Raw genomic sequence first — 16080 nt, forward strand, 5'->3', positions numbered from 1 at the left:
TAGCTCTATTGATATTTAAAAGCTACATCTTCATTGTGGTTTGGTAAAGAAAGAACTTCATTTCTATTACTGTATTTACTCTACAACCAATTAATTCCTTCTTGAAGTTTAGGCAAACTTGATCAGTATGTAAACACAGCCAATCTGCAAAGTAATTTTTGTTCCCTACTCTTTTTGTTCATGATCCAGATCTGGGTGTTGGAAGTATAGAATGCAGATTTTCAGATGTTAAGGTCTGTCTGAGTGCCAGAACTATAGATGATTTTCAACAATTTCAAATGCATCTTAATACATGAGGGAACTTGATTAATGACAGGCAAATTATGCTTAACCTGGAAAAACATATTAGAACATTACAACACAATAAACAATGCTGTGTTGACCTATATAAACCTTTTCTACCTCACACCTGTAACCCTCTATTTTTGTTGCATCCGTGTGCCTGTCTGAGCCTTATAAATGTCCCTATTATAACAGCTTCCACCACACTTGACAGTGCATTCCAGACATCCACTATAATCCCTCTAAACTTTCCACTCCTTACCTTAGCAGATGTCCTTTGATATTTTCTAATGTCACCTAGGTAAAAGGTCCTGCTGTCCACCATATCTATGCCTCTCATAATCTTGTAGGCCTCCATTAAGTCACCTCTCATCTTCTTAAAAGACATTGCAAGAGGACAGAGTAAACAGTGAAACTACTCATACATTTCAGGGAAAAGCATTAAAGAAAGTGGAGAAAGATGGTAATTATGGGCAATGGAGGGTATAAATGATATTTTAGTGCAAGTTAAAATATACAATTTAGTTCAAAATCTTGGTTAGGGCTTGTTAGAATTTTGTGCCTCCTTGCTTTTAATCTTTTTGCACATGGATAATATGGGTCTTAGAAAAGAACCCAGAAGAAAGCCACTAATTAATTCATGATTTGAAACAGCTTAGTTATTGGATAAAAAATATGGGAGTTTGTGTTTCAGAAAAGCATAGATGTGGAGTAATGTGCTCAGGATTTATAAAATAATGGGTGAAGTAAATAGATTGTGCTTGAGCAGAAAGCTTATTCCATTTAAACAGGATCTGTACCAAAATTAGGTTTGGTATGAAGAAATAAGTTTTTTTTTCTGGGAACAAATCACTGACTTTCGAAACAAATTTGAATCTGTTTCTGGCAAGATCAGAAATAACTAGCAGAAAAAATATATACTTCAGAGAATATAAGTCCAGACTAATCTACTGTACTGGTTTTGATTCCCTAAGGAGTTGAGAGAAAACGTTCTTGATTTTTTACATCCTCAAGCAAACTAGCTTAGGTTTCGGTTTAGTTTTGTCTCTCTGTGGAGATCACATGATATCAGTGTAATGTAAAATTGTATAAACATGCACAAATATGTGAACAGAATAGATGGGGAAGAAGGTCTTTTCCTGTTCAATGGTGCTTACAGGTTCTTGTTAACGAGGAAGTTTAGATAACTTGGGTAATACTGATTTAAAAATAGCTTGATTTGACTCCAGGAGAAAGCGCCTTTCTTCCATCATTGCTTTGGAATTATTACCAGGGGTCATTTATTCTCATCTGTGGAGGTCACAGTTCAACATCTCACCTGAGAGACACCATCTCTAGTATGCATCTCCCATGTCTGATGTGTTAGTCTAAATATTGGCTTCAAGCTTTGGAACATGGTTTGGATTCATGACCTTCAGTCTTTGAAACAAAGATTCATACCATTATACCATTTAATTATATTGTTCCACAGTTAGATTTAATAAATAAATATGGGCACAAAATCATGTTTTATAAGATTTGACAGAAACTTTAAATGTTTTTGTCTTCTGGAAAATCTGAAGGATTGTACATTGCTATGTTTCATTCATAGTAATTGATATGAAAGTATACACTACAAATAAATAATTTCCATATGTTGAGATCTATGGCCATGAGAGAATGGCAATACAATCACCATATTAGAACAATTCTCTTCTTGCCTTTGGGGGCTGGGTAGAATACTTAACTGACAAAAATACTCACAAAATGATGTATGATTGATAGAATTAGTTTTGTTAACATTTTAAACTATGTATGAGTACATGCAGCCTTTAAATTATAAAATAAAAATAAAAGAACAAGCACATTTTTTCTAGAAAAGCATTACAAAGAATAATCAAACAGGTGAGACAGATTTCATTTCCTTCTCACAGTTGATAATGTAAAGCAGAACATTTTTGGTTAAGATGTAAATAATAGGATAGATTAATGAGGTAATGTCTTTTTATGAAATGTTTATTTCTATTTTTTAATTTGTATTCAGGATATGGGATTCCTCTTCGTTATTTATAGAAACATACAGTACAAAAGCAAGGAAGAAGTTCAAGGCAATGACAATAAAGTGAGTCATCGGCAAAGTGTTTTAAAAGCACAAAAATTCTGTTTAAAGTAACAAGACTAGTTTACCAAAAATGTCTTTTCTCAGACATGTTATGAGATGATCTGAATGCAAGTTTTTATCATTACTTACACGTGGGCATTTGCTCTCAAGAATAAGTGACCTCATTGTCACTGCCATGGAAGAAAATTCAGGAATAGCCTAACAACTTTCCCTGTGTTTGATACTTACCAGTAACAATTCCTGTCTTAATCATCCTTGCAAATGACAAACCCTGCAAATTGTTTTGAAGTGAAAATTCTGATCAATGTTAATCTATAGTTGTAACAAGTGAGACTAATTAGAAATAGTTAATGGAAATGCTGTCTACACTGAACTCTTCTAGAAAGATGACACGTCATTAGGAGCAAGAAACGGCCATTCAACCCCAAAATCTTTTTACTTATAGAAAGATGCTGTGGCATTCAGCCTGAGGGCTCTGGTGAGTTACACAGCAGCAACCCTGAAGTAAAGATAGATGATTGTTTCTGCAGATTTTCATAAACAGTTAAACATCATAATCACCAGCCCCTTGCTGATTTTTGTCTTCTTCAACATTCATTGCTCCTCCATTATTTTCTGTTTCAGATTCTGAATTACTTCATTGTTAGTCCCCTCTGCATCGATGACCTCTCCCTCCGACTACATTAAAAGGTACCTTTCAATACCTGAAAATTCCTCCGCACTTTTATCGGTTTGTCCTGCAGATCACTATGGCACTACATAAGTTTCTCATGATCAGCCACTCAAAAGGGTTCAACAAGTTAAAAAGAACTGCTTTAACTTTATTCATTTCCTTGTTGAAAAGTTATAATCTTCAAGAGCTTTACTCAGCATGGATCAAATAGTCTATTAGCACCTCCTACTGGTAACATATCAGTACTTGCACAGTCTACTTGCTGGAAAGGAAATAAGTTTTACCTTTTAAAACAATGCATATTTCTTTATTTATGATTCCCTTCTCTTCTGCAATCAAGAGAAAAGGTGAAGGTGCCAGTCTGCCTGCTAGAAGGAGAAGAACGTGTTTAAGCCTGTGTCACAGTGGTGAACAAGAAGACTCCATACTTGAAAACTGGAACAATGTACAAAATGCTAGAGGAACTCAGCAAATCAGACAGCATTCATAGAGAGCAATAGATGGTGCTTTCCATGGATGCTGCCTAATACACTGAGTTCCTCCTGCATATGTAAAAGGTTGTTCATTCAACATCTTGCTTCTCACATGATAAAACAAGGCAACTGAGAAGGGCCATCTTTAATACAAATTTGTTAAATCATGATCAAACATAATCATGTTACTCTGAACACTCCCGTCATGTTTGTTTGTGCGGGCAATGTCCCCAGTTCTGGCTCTTTCTGAACTTACAATCCATTCTCTAGTATTCTCCAGCCTTAAGAAAAACATGAAAGTAAAAACACAATGCTGGAGAAACTCAGCTGGTCAGTGTTCTTTATGTAGCAAAGATAACCAACATTGCAGGTTTGAGCCCTTCATCAAGATATGAACAAAATGTAGGCAGGTGCCCGAACAAATAGCTCCCAACCTGAGAATGAAATTGTATGTTTAAGTTTCTTTAATAGCACGTTTTTCTCATTACTTTGATTTATTTATCTTTCAACTTTTTCCCCTCTAATTTCTTGTAACACGAGCTACAAATCTATTATCTTACTGCAATCCTAACATTCTGCAAAATAAGCAGTCCAGAATTTTATTGTGTTCGTCCTGGTAACTCCAAGAAATGCAGATAATTTTGCCTAAATAATCCATGTACCTAAATAGGCTTGGAACATGAACTATTTCATGTAGCCAACAAAATGTCTAGCATAACAAGTTCAATGCAAACCTGATAATTACTGTGCCTAAGCATGTTAAAGCTCCATAACACTGCCATTTGCAACAAAATAAGGTTGTGTAGCACTGCTAAAGGCAGACCTGCTGAAATAAATGCTGTCCACACCAAGCAAGTCAACAGTAACTGCCATTTATTCAAACCATGCTCGTTCCTTTTTAGGGAAGGTGACAGGCTCACAGGAGTGATGTCATAATGCTGCTGTGAGGCCTGGCTGTTCCTCTGGCAATGTGCTCCTGCAGCCTGGAACCTCTGCGCAGTGGGGGGACAGCCCCGTGCCCTGCTGCGATGGCTGTTCGCTGCAACGATTTGGCCCGTCGTGTGCGGGACCTGGCCCACTACAGTTGACATTTTTGTCTACGAGGGTAGCAAATTGACTGGCACTTTGTTCACTAACCTAAGAGTTCCTCTATTCCCAAATTATCCCCTATCAGTTGGTGGTTATTTTGGTGTGCACTTCTGCTAAGAAAATATCTCAGCACTGCAAAATCATTCGGCAAAATCAGTGGGAATTCTGTTTTTACGTTACTGAAGATACAAGAAGCTGCGGATGCTGGAAACAAGTTGCTGGAGGTCTCAGTGGGTCAGACAGCATCCGTGGAGGCAAAGTGATAGTCAGCATTTCAGAATGAGACGGACGCAGAATCTTTTTGCCTCTACAGATGCTGCCTGACTTGCTAAGTTCCTTCAGCAGCATGTTTTTTAAATTTTCTATTACCAATGCATTAAAATATTTTTAATGCTCCTCTTATGTAATTAAAAATTACATGATTTATTGAATGTCAATAGACCAAGAATTGGAGGAGGTATTTTGTTTTGATCTGGAGGATGGGGCAGTAAATTGGATTAGTAAATATACAGGTAATACTAAAATAGGGGGAATTCTGGATGATGAAGAGGGTTTTCAAAGATTGCAGAGGGATTTAAACTGCCGAGATGAGTGGGCAGAAAGATGGCAGATGGAGTTTAATGCTGATAAGTGTGAGGTGCTTCATTTTGGAAAGAATAATCAAAGCAAGACATATGTGGTAAATGGAAGGGCATTTGAAGAATGCAGTGGAGCAGAAAGATCTAGGAATAATGGTGCATTGTTCCCTGAAGGTAGGAGCGCATGTGGATAGGGTGGTGAAGAAGGCCTTTAGTATGCTTGCCTATATAAATCAGTGCATAGAATATAGGAGTTGGGAAGTAATGATGAAACTGTACAAGGCTTTGGTGAGGCCAAATTTAGAGTACTGTGTGCAGTTCTGGACACCGATGTATAGGAAGGATATTAACAAGATAGAGTGCAGAGAAGATTTACAAAAATGTTGCCTGGGTTTCAGCATCTGGAATACAAGGAAATATTGAGCAAATTAGGTCTTTATTCCTTAGAAAGTAGAAGGCTGAGAGGGGATTTGATAGAGGTGCTTAAGATAATGAGAGGGATAGATAGAGTTGATGTGGAAAGGCTTTTCCCATTGAGAGTAGGAGAGATGGATACAAGAGGTCATCGGTTGAGAGTTGACGGGCAAAGGTTTAGGAGTAACAAGAGGGGGATCTTCTTTACTCAGAGAGTGGTTACTGTGTGGAATGGGCTTCCGGGGAAGGTGGTGGAGGCAGGGTCAATTTTGTCATTTAAGAAAGAGTTGGATAAATGGGAGGGGGATGGAGAGATATGGGCAGAGTGCTGGTAAGTGGGATTAGAGGAGGGTACTTGGATCAGTGCGTACTAGAAGGGCCAAATTGGCCTGTTTCCATGCTGTAATTGTTATATGGTTAATTTGATCCTCCTTTACTATAAGTCCTCATTCACAGAGATAAATCCAACCACTGGTTCAAGACAGCACACAAAGCCTTAGTTTAATGCCTCATCCAAAAGTCAACATTCTTGCTGATGAAGTACTCCCACAGAATTGGACTAATGTCAGCCTCAATTTTTGTACTCACATCTGTGGAATCAAAGACAAGAATGTGACTAAGCCAGAGCTAACTATCTAATGTGGAGCAAATTGGAGGACATAATTTACAGCCTGACTGAAAAACAATTTTTTGCACATATTTGATGCCAATAATATCAAAATAAATCATGATGATCTTTGATTTATAAAGAAAATATTCTGTTTCCAGTGGTGAAAATGTAGAACACTACAGAACTGTACAGGCCCTTCAGCCCTCGATGTTGTGCTGACCCACTATTATGCAATAAGTGAGAAGGTCAAGGTCTGGGAAACAGTTAAAAACAGAGAAAAAAACTAAAAAGGTGATTTGGCAGGAAAAAAATGAATGATGAAAGAAGATTAGCAAGTAATATCAAAGCTTTTTTAAATATATAAAGAATAAAGGGGTGACCAAAGTAGACACAAGACTGAAAGAAAACGACACTGGAGAAATTGTACTGGGGACAAGGAGATGGCAAATGAACTGAATGAATATTTTGGATCATTATTTTCTGTGGAAGACATGAGTAGTATGGCTCTCACAGAAGAGAAGTGAGTGCAGTCAAGATCACGAAAGAGAAGGTACTTAGGAAACTAAATGGTCTAAAGATAAACAAGTCTCCCCAACCAGAAGGAATGCAGCCTCGGGTTCTGAAGGAGGGAGCTGTAGAGATTGTAGCATTGGTAATGATCTTCCAGGAATCTACGAATTCCGCCATGGTTCTGGTGGACTGGAGTATCATGAATGTCACTCCATTGTTGAAGAAGGGAGCAAGGCTGTAGAAAGGAAATTATAGACCTATTAGCTTGAACTCGATGGTTGGGAAGGTGTTTGAGTTGATTGTCAAGGATGACAATCATGCCTGACAAACCTATTGCAATTTTTTGAACAGCTGATGTAGGATAGACAGGAGAGATGCAGTAGATGTTGTGTATTTGGACTTTCAAAAGGCCTTTGACAAGGTGCCACACATAAGGCTGCTAAACAAGATGAGAGACCATGGAATTGCTAGAGTATTGGCTGATGGCAGGAAACAGAAATTAGAACTAAAGGGATCCTATTCTGATTGGCTACTGGTTACCAGATGATACCTGAATAGGTGGGAGGGGAGTGGTGCCGAGGATTCCGAAAGGCTTCAGAGGGTTGGATAGATTAGTAGAATGGGCAAAGAAGTGACAGATGAAATACAATGTTGGAAAATGTAGAGTCATGAACTTTAGTAGAATAGGGATGGACTATTATTTTGAAGGGGAGAAAATTCAAATTTCTGAGGTGCAGAGGGACTTGGGAGTCCTTATGCCAGATACCCTAACATTTAACCTCCAGGTTGAGTCGATGGTGAAGAAGGCAAATGTAATGTTGGCATTCATTTCTAGAGGAATAATGTAAAGTTCAGGGACGTGATGATCAGACTATAAATCACTGGTAAAACTTCACATGTACAATGCCCAATTTTGAGCACCTTAGTTAAGAAAAGACATGCTGGCATTGGAGAGGGGTCAGAGAAAATTTACTAGAATTATACCAAGAATGAAAGGGTTAGCACATGAAAAACATTTGTCACCTCTTATACTGTACTCATTGGGGGAATCTCAAAAACATTTCCAATGCCTGGACAGAGGAAATATGGCAAGGATGTTTTCCAGGGTAGGGGATTTGAGGATGAGGGCATAACTTCAGGATAAAAGATTGTCAATTTAAAACAAAGGCAGAAAAAAATTCTTTAGTTAGAGGGTTGTTAATCTGGGGAACTTGTTGCCACAGGCAGCTGTGAGAGCAAGGTTATTTGGTGTATTTAAGGCAGAGATTGACATGTATTTGATTAGTTAAGGCTGGGGAGTAGGCCTGAGTGGGAGAATGGATCAGCTCATGATTAGAATGGCAGAGCAGACTTGATGGGCCAAAGACCTTACTGTTGGTCCTATATCTCGTGAATTTTGTTTTATTTTTTCCACATTTAGAGTTTCAATTATTAAAAACACAGATGTAATTTCTTCAAATATTTCGTCAGTTGTCTATCTTATTTCCTTATATAGGTACTTTCCCTTAACATAGTCTTGATAAATGACATTTAAATATCTGAATCAGGTTGGGGCAGTCTAAAGATTGAAAAATGATTTTAAAAAGTATTACATTTGGTCTTTTGATAACCATAGTGTGCAAACTATGGATTATTTTCTTTTTGTTTAAATAGGATATGGAAGTTTAAAATTAGTCATTTAGTCCACTGTTAAATGTCCTGTCTAAGTACAGTACTTCAGCAGAAAAAAAATATTGGAACACTATTTTAGGTTATGTAGTTTCTCTGGAAGAGTTATGGCTTATGGATATTAGGTATTGTAGTCACACTAGGCAACATCGAGAGAAAGAACGACACAGGATCGAAAGTGAGTTGAACTGACTTTTATAGAACTCTCACACGCACTTAAATCTCTCAGAACATGATGACGCTTGTGACTCCCAGAGTTTTTAATGATATCAGCCGCCAGGCTGTGGGCTTGCCTTGCATCCGGAACGCTCTCAGTCAGATCTGCCGTGGACTTGCCCACAACTCCATGAGCCAGTTCACTTGTTGCATGGGGAGCTGCCAAATGACACCCCACCCCCACCCCGAGCCGGATTTAGGTGTGGAACCTACGAAAACACCTCTTTAGTCCATTTGGGTGGCTGACCTTGTCACAGAGTGTTCCAGGTCTAGGTGTGCTGGCTTGAGGCGGTCAGTGATGAAGGCCTCTTCATGGCTGCTCATGTCAAGGACATATGTGGTTCCATTCTGAAGCACCACAAGGTGAGGACATGAGCTAGTGTTCTTACCTTCTCACGGAGTCTTGTGAGCATTGGCGTGGTGTCTCCTCTGTGCTACAAGCCACTGGCACAAACTCACTTGGAACCATCAGTGGGGTGCCAGATACCAACTCTGCTGAAGATCTAGCTAAGTCTTCTTTGGGAGCCGTATGGATACCAAGAAGCACCCATGGGAACTCATTAACCCAGTCCAGGCCTTGGAGACGCACCATCAGGGCCGACTTCAGGTGCCAGTGGAAATGCTTTACCAGACTGTTAGTCTGCAGATGGTAGGCCATGATGTGATGCAGCTGGGTCCCAAGTAGCTGTGCCAGTGCCACCCATAGGCTGAATGTGCACTGAGAACCCCTGACTGAGGTGATGTTGGCAGACAGGCCAAAACGTGCAACCCAGCTTGCAATGGGACTCTGGCGCAGGACTCCGTGTATGTCAGCAAGCAGTACAACTGGCCTCTTGGTGAACCCGTCGACCATGGTGAACAGGGACCTTGCTGCCCCCCCAGGAAATCGGCAGTGGACTGACGATGTCCACAGGGATATGTTCAAACCTCCTGTGGACTTTGGAGGTCTAGCAGCGTATTTATGTTCTGGCCTAGTGCCCAACCTGCTTGCATAGGCCAGGCCAAGCAAATCTATCTGCCACCAGTTGGATGGTTCCCTGAATGGATGGGTGGGCCAAACCATGTAGTGCGTCAAAAACGTGACACCTCCAAGTGGCTGGAACAATGGACCGGGGTTGGCTGGTTGACACGTCACAGAGAAGCTTGCTGCCTGTTGGGCCGATGAGGATGTCCTCAAGTTGCAGACCTGAGACTGCAGTGCGGTAGGCCGGCATTTCTTCATCCAGCTGCTTTGTCTTGGCGAGCACCGTGTAGTCCAAACCTGAAACAGGGAATGCACCAAGTGGACGGAGGTGCAAGACAGTGTGTTGGCCACGTTGTTCTTCTTGGAGATTTGTTTGGCAGTGGTGTATACTCCGAGATGTATGACAGATAACATTGCTGCCGTGATGGCCATGGATCCGACACTTTAGCGAATGCAAAGGTGAGGGGTGTGTGGTCTATGAAAACCATGAACTTCCACCCCGCCAAGAAATACTAAAAGTGTCGGATGGTGAGGTAGAGGGCAAGCAGCTACACTGTATTTCAGCTCCGCGGATCCCAGATGACCTTCAATTAGTTGTTCCAGCCCGCTGCCGACTGCTGAGTTAGAAGTGTCAACTGTGAGGACTGTGGGCACATCCACCCATGGGTGTACCAGGAGGGTGGCATTTGCAATGGTATCCTTGGCCTGCTCAAAAGCCACTGCTGACTCCATGTTCCAGGTGATTTCCTTGGCCTTGCCAGACATCAGGCTGAACAGGGGTCACACGATTCAGGCTGCTGACAGTAAGAATCAGTAGTAAAAATTGATTATGCCCACAAACTTCTGTAGGCCCTTGATTGTACTGGGCATGGCAAACTTGACTTTTGCAGGCAAGGGAACTGCTCCACGCCGGTCATTTTGGTGCCCAAGGAAATCAATGGCCGACAGCCTGAACTGGCACTTTGTGGGGTTGATGGATAGACCATATTCACACAAGCGGCGGCAGAATTGGCACATGTGTATCAAAGTTCTTGGTGTGAGTGGCTGGCACTCAGGATATCATTTAAGTAGATGAAGACAAAATCCAAGCCCCCGCCATCCTGAGTCCATGAACCGCTGGAACGTCTGTGCCACATTCTTGAGTCCAAAAGGCATCCGCAGACACTTGAATAGGCTGAACAGGGCTGTCTTGAGGATATCACTGAGGTAGGCAGAAATCAGGCCAGGTCGATCTTGGAGAAGATGAGTGCCCCATACAAATTGCCCATAAAGTCCTGAATATGGGGCACTGGGTAGCGGTCGGCTATGGTGGCATTCTGTCGTCACCACATGGCCTCCATCCTCCAGCTGACTTGGACACCATGTGGAGCAGAGAGGTCATGGGCTGTCTGAGCACCAGAGGATCCCCATCTCCTCCATTTTCCTCAACTTGGCGAGGTGGAATTTGTCAGGCAGGAGCCTGTGTGCCCAGATGTGTAGCAATGGTCCTTGATGGGAATGTGATGCTGTGCACCATGCTTAGGAGCATCTGTGGAAAACTGGTGTAATGGTCAGAGCAGTACTCTGGCAAAGTCATTGCCTGAAAATGTCACAGAATCCAATATCCTGGACTCCTGGTGTCATAATAGCCTCAGGTGTGTAGAAGACTGTTAAGAGCAGGGGCAGCTAATGTCGTTTGAGCAACTTAGGAATAAGTATAATTTCTCAAATAAGACGTTTCACTGTTACCTTCAGATAAGATCTTTTCTACAGGTAAAATTAGGTCCAACTATGGCCCCACCAACATGCACTGACATGTTGATCCATGATTTGAAGGGGGAGCATGCAGAAATTCATTTTGGCAAAGTATTTCTTGCTCCAAATTAGAAGGCCCGAAGCCAGGCCTTGGTAAGTTGAGACAAAGGTGGGAGTCAAACTGAGGAATAACGATTGATGAACGGTGCTGGTCCGATTTGTGTCAGATCAGCATGACTGCAGTCATCAACGTGCAGACCGGTACAATACAATCTTTTTCACCAGCTGTACCCGACGCCACTAAAATTGAACAGATTGAAACCTGAACTACCAGCCAATGTTTTAGATATGGCATTGCAATAGGGACTTCAGTGCATGTGCCAAGGTGAGACCCTTTGGAGTGAAATTGGACCAAGCCTTGGAAAAAAAATCATAGGCAAAGAATTCCCACAGGACTCAGAGCTCTTCCTGTTGGGAAACATTCTTTGGCTTGGCTTCGCGGACGAAGATTTATGGAGGGGGTAAATGACCATGTCAACTGCAGGCTCGTTTGTGGCTGACAAGTCCGATGCGGGACAGGCAGACACGGTTGGGAAACAATGGATGCAAAACTTACAATAAAGCTATCCAAATTTCAAATTCAATTTGTCACAATCGCATTGGTGATGGCCAGGAAGTGCATAGCGGTTGCCTGGAAGTCCAACTCTTACTTGGCATTGAAGTTGGAGCACAGAATTGCAGAGCTGTGTTCCCCTGTAGAAAATTACCTACAACCTAAGGAAACATGGTACTTTTTTTGAAGGTCTGGCAGCCCTGATTGAACTACATTAGCGGCACAGTTATAGCATGAGCTGCTGTGCCCCACTGCCCTGCCCTCCCAATTCACCCCTCCATTGGTGAGGGAGTGGAGGGGTCCATCCTATTCTAGCCAGGGAAAGCTGTGGAAAAAGGAAGGCAGCCTACGTGCTGGCTGCCATGACAAACCCATAAATGCCCATGTCTATGAGGAACTTTCGCCTAGAGTGTCACTCCTATAAGCCATTAGCGACTGCAGGCCCCGGCGATTCCCTGAAAAGGACAGGGTGGGTGGCAATGGTGCACTCCTAAACCTCACTTTTGGTGGTAAAAACACAAACAGTCCGAACTGGGGTTGTTCCCTGCTGCGGGCGTCACCAGCTTTGTGGGTGGCATGGGGAAGGCCCAGGCTTAGGGCGTAATGTAGCAACTTGGTCAATGAGGACCCCACCGTGCTGCTTGGTGTGCCACAGGATATCTGAGCAGCCACTACTTTGTATGGGTCACTGAAATCAGCAACAATGAGGAAGAGGACATCTTCTGGCATCTGCTCAAGAAAGACCTGTTCAAACAGTAAATATGGCTTATGGCTGATGGTGCACGTGGAGCAACTGCACTGTATGCTCATGGTGAGAGAGGCCAAAAGTTCAGATCAGGAGCACCTTGATTGTTTCATACTTATCATAACCCTTGACTGGTGTAGGAAATCAATGATGCGGCCTGCTGTTTCCTGGTCGAGTGAACTAATCACAGTTCAAACCAGACCTGTGTCTGAGGTCCAAAAAGTTGGCAGTTTGTTAAACTGCATTCTGCATGCTTGGGTTGGTCATCGTTGGGTCCAAATGCCGTTTGGACCAAGCGACCAATGTAGTCACACTAGGCATGCATCGAGAGAACCACGCAGATTCGAAAGCGAGTTGAAACAATCTTTATAGAACTCTCGCATGCACTTAAATCCCTTAGAATCCCATGACACACGACTCCTGGGACCTTTACATCAGCTCCAGGCTGTGGGCTTGCCTCGCACCTGGAGTACTCACAGATCTGCGGCAGACTTGCCCACGACTCCATGAGTCGGTTCGCCTGTCGCATGGGCGAGCAGCCACAGTATCGACTTGGGATTTGAATGTTTTGCCCCTCACAAGCAGTTAACGAACAAGGCAACAACTGTGGAGAAGCTGAAGATAACTAAACATTACTGATGGCCACTACGATCAGAGAGAAAGTAAACGTGAACAGAAAAATTAATGGTATTAATTTATGCCACCTGTAATGACGCTGCTAACAAAGGCAGCAGGTAACCAAGGTCAAGGTCAGCTTCAGTCCATTAGTAGTAGTTTAGGGATTAGAATTTATGGAGAAACCCAGGTCTGTTTGGGGGAAAACCACAAGATGAAATGAACAAGGCACAGGAGAAAGCAGCTTCACCATTTATCAAAATTTTAAAAATACTGCATCTCCCTTTTGTACACTATCAGCATAACTTGATTCCATTAACATTCAGAAATGTATTAACTTCTATTTTGAATGAACTCTATCTAGCTTTCCAGGGCAAAAAGAGTTATAATTCATTGCCCTTTGAAGCCATTTCTCTTTCTCCCCCTTACTACATATTCTGATTTGCTGACCTGAGGTTCTTAACTTATCCGTTCCTACATTCACCTGATGAGTCCATTAGAATTTTGTTAGTTTTAAAGAGATCTTTTTTATTCAAGAGAATGCATCTAGTCCAGTGTGCTAATCATCTCTTCATATGGCAAACCTGTCATCTCAAGAACCAGGAAAATCCCAGAAAAATTCATGAAGAATCTGGTCACTTCCATCACTATTCAGTAATTCATAATAGATAAGTGCATATATGTAGACAACTTTCAAAGACAAGCTTGTTTTCACTCTTCTGACCTCACATTCAAATTGTCTGCCATTAATCAAATCCAGAATAGCATGTAAAGAATGTTCATGTCAGACCTGACTCCCAATACATCCTGGCAGAATAGTCCTTCAGAGGAGAAAATTAGGAATGAAAAAATACTTTTTCCTGTTTAAAACAACCAAAATTATAATCACTACATCTTCAGATTTGTTCACTTCATGTACTCCAGGAAACATGTGCCCTCTCATGGTCTTTTAGACATACAACACACTAGCCCATGCCACTCAAAAACCACCAATTCACTGACAAACCAGGCAAATGAAATGTGCCATGAGATTATGGAGACTATAATCAAGCTGCAGAGTTCTGGTATTTGAAAAGTAAAGAAGTAGGAGTGAAATAAATCCGAAAATGCCACAACTGTGGAGAGAAGTAAAAGACAACTTTTCAGGTGAAATTTGAAATTAAGCATTGATTATTTTGCAGAGAACAGTGGGGATGGGGTGCAGTAAAGGTAGTGGTGTAGAAAAAGGTAGAGAACAAGAGAGACTGAATGGCACAAGGGCAAATGATGGGAGAGTGACAAATCAGCAGATAAAAGAAAGTAAAATAGATTTGTTGGAACCTTCTGATACACACCGTAGAATCAAAATGCTTCACATTCAAACAATATTCAGGTAGCACCTGTGAAATGAGAGAGAATTAGTTTCAGGTTCATTACTTTAAATCGGTGTTAAATAGATTTTAATGCAACTTGGGAGTCTGGTTATTTGATGCTTTTGAATTCAGTGTCAAATCCTGAGGTGACTTGATGCCGAAATAGAAGACAATTCAAACTTGTGCTAAAGTCAGATCAGAATGAGAGCAGGGACAGAATTAAAATGATGGGCAACTGATTTGCAGGTTTCCTGCAAAGCTCTAATTAATTAGGAGGCAACGTTGTGAGCAGTGAATGCCATAAACTAATACTTGTGAATGGATATATTTGATTGCAATAATTGCTGAAGTTTGTAAAGGTCAGTGAACCTTGGACACAACTTCTGCAGTGATGGTTGGCGTCAACTACTTTCCAGTTAGAAAAGCAACATTCAAAGTACCTTATGATCCATGAGGTTGTGAAGAGTGTTAAATAGGTTTTTTAAAAATTCAAATAAATGGAATTTATTGGGGGGGGGGAAACAAGCTGAATAAACAATAATGGATAGCAGTTAATGCAGTACCAAGTTGGGTTCAAATCCAGCATGTCTGTGAGGAGTTTGTACATTCTCCCTGTGTGAGTCTCCTCTGGGTGGTTTGGTTTCCTCCCACCCTTCAAATTGGCCAGCACAGGCTCGAGGATTGCAAGTACCTGTTACTGCGCCATGTTTCAATTATCAGTATGCTCCTGACCTATGGGTGTATGGAGTACTATGGAAGCAGTCCCAAGGTGTTTCACCAGTAGGTTGGACATTCAGTAAACCAGTTAAGGAAGCTGTTTTTGCCCTTCACATTCATCACAAGGCATCCCTAGAGATATGGGATTCTATCATCCACCGGTGACATCTGAGTGGTGCATTGAGCAATGACGGACCGGTCCTAAATCCTGATCAATGTATTATGATCTTGTATTTAAACAATTAATTATGCCCAATTATGATTAAACATTATATGAGCATTTCAGCCTCTGTTGTTTCAGCCTATCCAAACTTTTATAAATTTATATAAAACACAGCCACACAATTTATATACACATTGGAAAAGTCCTAGTGGCAATTGTGCACAATTTAGAAAAACTGGTAAAGAGTGATGGCAGACCTGCCCTCCCAGAATTCTATACAGAAAGGGCTGTATGCACAGAGCATTCATGAAGGAGTTTCTATGCCACACAGAATTCTGGAACAGCAAATTTGCCATAGTTCTCACTCCAACTCCCCAGTCCTTTAGAAATGGATAAACAATTATATAGATGAGCAAAGTTTATACCTTTTTAATCTTTTGTTTCCTTCATGTTCCTGCACTCATGCAAAAATATCATCAACATGTCATTACTTTTTCCCTGGATCATCCACGTCCCTTTCACATTAATTGACTCACAGGCATCAATTGATGTTGGGGATGATA

At 41.4% G+C, this 16080-nt stretch overlaps 1 protein-coding gene across 7 annotated transcripts in view; it reads left to right on the top strand.

The window, feature by feature from the left end:
- Positions 1–16080, top strand: part of LOC138759410 (UPF0450 protein C17orf58 homolog) — a 54708-nt gene that overhangs the window by 7619 nt on the left and 31009 nt on the right. For 4 of the 7 annotated variants that reach the window (XR_011354819.1, XR_011354818.1, XM_069929748.1 and 1 more), the window contains exons 2-3: positions 2306–2383; positions 3008–3073. The gene's annotated coding sequence lies outside the window, so the exon portion shown is untranslated. Of the gene's footprint in view, positions 1–2305; positions 2384–3007; positions 3074–3396; positions 8190–16080 lie in introns of those variants that run through there. The other 3 variants (XR_011354817.1, XR_011354820.1, XR_011354821.1) reach the window with 3 other exon arrangements.

This window comes from Narcine bancroftii, chromosome 3, assembly GCF_036971445.1.
Source record: "Narcine bancroftii isolate sNarBan1 chromosome 3, sNarBan1.hap1, whole genome shotgun sequence".
Classification (NCBI taxonomy): domain Eukaryota; kingdom Metazoa; phylum Chordata; class Chondrichthyes; order Torpediniformes; family Narcinidae; genus Narcine; species Narcine bancroftii.